A 3,331-nucleotide genomic window follows, 5' to 3' on the forward strand; every position below is an offset into this window, starting at 1 on the left:
AAAAAAAAAAATGATTACAAAGATCTAAAGTATGATTTAGAATTCCTACTCTTTCCTGCTTGACAGCAGGGTGATTTATACCTCTTTTTTAAAAATCAACATTTAATATCAGCATTGGGTTAATGTAGCTGACATACTGACTTTTAAACAGGTTTCATGGTGCGAGGCGATAACGATACAGCTGTCGGCAGCGACACCAGCTGTGTGGACAAACAATCTGATGAGGTAAATCAGTTCATACAGGTGCACAGATGAATGAGTGAGAAGCATGGAGTGAACATGACTGTTACTTGGAGTGTAACTGCATCATAGTGAACACAATGGAAGATTACACAAATTTAGAAACTCTGGTGACTTGTTAGAAATGAACAGAGTTCGATAATTCATGTTTCTAAATGAAGAATTCAATAATTAATAAAAAATGAGAACAGTTATTTATAGGAGGTGGGACTCACAAGGTACCTCACAACATGAGCTATGCAACAGATGGCCCACAATACCTATGGTTTACATCACTGATGATCAGTAAACTGCTAGGAAATGGAAAAATGGCACAATCTGTCTTACTCAGATTATGGGACATTAAGAAATATCATAGCAGTACTTTTTCTTTCACAATCATTTGTCATTTTTCTACTAGTTTTTCCAAGTTTCTTTTCTTAAGTTTACTTGTTACTGTATTCTGGGCCTCCACATGAAGCCATAAAGTTTTAATGGCAAGACAGATAATGCAGTCCAGTGGTTCCCAAATTTGAGGTCGGGACCCACAGTGGGGTCCTGAAAATATTTTCTGAATTAATTACACTAAAAAAACGACAACAAACATTTTTTGCCTTTGTTGTTACAAAATAATAAGATTAGTGTACTTAAAATGGACAAAAATAATGTAATAAACAATGCTACTATGCTCTTGTTTATTTTACATGAAAACAACATTTATCAACCGACAACAGCTGGGGGCACAGGTCTCTGCTGCTTTTATTTTTGTGGTTCAAAAGCTGAAAAGTTTGGGAACCACTGATATAGTCTACAATTGATCGAGGTAGATATGGATGGTCAGATCAAAGCATTTAAATTTTGCTCCTGAAGCCAAAAGGCCCAGTTAATGCTAATCCAGATTTAACTGACATCCTAGATTAATACCTGATTAAGCTAACTCGGGGTTTAACACAAGCTAATCTTGTCAGAGTCAACTACAACACGATAATACACAAGCATGGGTTTGTGTCCCGTTTCAGAAAGGCTCAGACTTCACGCAAGAGGTAAAACTATGACTYATATATCAGCTATGTAGATTATCTCCCCTCAGGTTCAACCTCACATTTCTTCTTTGTTGATAGTCCAGTGGCCAAAATAAACTTGTTCAAACTGTGCTGAGAGGAAATTAGGGAATTTAGACAAAAAAAGAACAGAGTGGAAAAGTTTAAAACCTTAGGATATTTACAATAGGACTAGCAGAAGCAACCATCCGGACCACAGCAGAGGTATGTGTGAAGTGCTTTGGCCTGATCGGTCCAGTAAAGTCGTCACTGGGGTCCCAGACTGCAAAGGCCTCGTCACACGATGCAAATCATGTGAGAATCTGCTGTTTTTCTGCTCAGCTGGGCAGACGCTGCGTGACGCTGAGATCCAGAGACTGCTTCAATTTGTGTGCAGAAGTGAGAGCCACACCAGTCTTGAACAGAGTGTTCTGGGACCGGAGGGCAGGCCTAACTCATGTGTCTGTGGTCCAGTTCGGGTCAGACCTCTTACTGAGAAACCACAACGCAGCTAAACACTTGAGTTTGGCCAGAACTGACTCTTCTCTTCCATACCTTCAACAACGAAAGGGCAGGAGATGCAAGCAGAAAGTCTTCTCTTATGTTCAGAATAGAAATCAGTGTACAAAGCCTGATTCTGTTCAATTTAAATGATATGCAAACATTAAAAAGAAAAAAGCTACAACAACCTAATAGCTCTTCAGAGACACAGATTTAAAGACAATTGTTTAAACTTCAACAGAAAAGCTTTACACATGGTTTTTATGGGACTTTTATATTAGAATCAAACATCTTAACTCAAACACAAAGTATTAATTTCCATCGTTAACTTTGTTTTCTCGTAGCCTGAAAAGCTGGAAAAGTTTCTAGTTTCAATTTTGTCAAATTATGTCTATGAATTTGGCTATTTTGATGCTAAAATGTAGCAAAATTTGATTCATTTTTTTGCCAATCACACCTGCACTGCTGACTTCAGTGCAGTCGTATATACAGTATAAATACTGTTATTTTTCAGGGTGTGTCGGGACTTGGACCCTTTGCTCCCCATTACAGATGCTCCAAGTTCGTCATAAATTTAAATAATGTGATTCAAGAAAGAAAGAAAAAGTATTAAATGAAGCAAAAACTTACTTGAACAAACATATACTCCAACTCCCGGTTCATCTTGCCTTCAGAACCAACCTCTAGCTCATCCTGTGAGTCGGTTGTTTTTTCTGGAAGCCTCCAGCCAGACACGCCACAAGACCCGAACTTTAACTGATCGAGCAGCGAGCTCTGGAGCAGAACTGTCCCATTGTGTTTGCAGACACAAGCACAAGCGTTCACAAATGTTCCTCACCGCTCCTGCGACACATGACTGGCCGTTACGTCTGCCCGTCAACGAACATCCCGGCTTCCTTCATCGGTCACATGAGTTGGGAAGCAAACAGATCCTCCGCGTAAAGAAACGGACTCAGGCACTGACGTGGTTTCAAACTGCAGCTGTACACTAGGGTTGGGCATAATCGTATCGTGTGCAATTAATTGTCAGAAAAACATTAATCGATTACTTTTTGGCTCTTGACGATTAATACGATTAATGCCACCGGGCAGAGTCCACTCGCTGCTCCTCTCTGCTTCAAACATGATGAACATTAAAAAATGTTACATAATTTATTTATCTATCAACACTATTTAAAATTTCATGTATAGCCTGAAGTCTGTAATTTTGACACAATTTGGAACAGATTTTTATGAAGAGCAAATCTTTCCCACTAAATTGGTCATGTGACGAGGACATAAAGGTGTTCAGGGACTCTGGGGGATTTATCGGCTAAATAACATAATTAATTGTGATTAATTTTTTGCCGATATTGCCCAACCCTACTGTACACTCAAACTAATACTGATTATCTATTAGAATGTGGTTTGCACTTTATGAAAACCATGTTTTCCTTGAAATTAAAAAGGGAAACATACAGGTTAGGGCTGGGCAAAAAAAAAAAAAAAACTGATTTTTTTCATCCCAAATTCAATTTCCAATTTTAATAGATTTTGCTTCCCACTTAACGGAGTGCCTCTGTTTCAGGTGT

General features: G+C 38.6%; 1 protein-coding gene across 6 annotated transcripts in view; it reads right to left on the reverse strand.

Moving 5' to 3' along the window:
- The window catches only part of myo5aa (myosin VAa), a 54,963-nt gene that overhangs the window by 47,364 nt on the left and 4,268 nt on the right, over nucleotides 1–3,331 (reverse strand). The gene's annotated exons all lie outside the window — the stretch shown is intronic.

Source organism: Austrofundulus limnaeus, unplaced genomic scaffold, assembly GCF_001266775.1.
Source record: "Austrofundulus limnaeus strain Quisiro unplaced genomic scaffold, Austrofundulus_limnaeus-1.0 Scaffold69, whole genome shotgun sequence".
In the NCBI taxonomy this organism is placed as follows: Eukaryota; Metazoa; Chordata; class Actinopteri; order Cyprinodontiformes; family Rivulidae; genus Austrofundulus; species Austrofundulus limnaeus.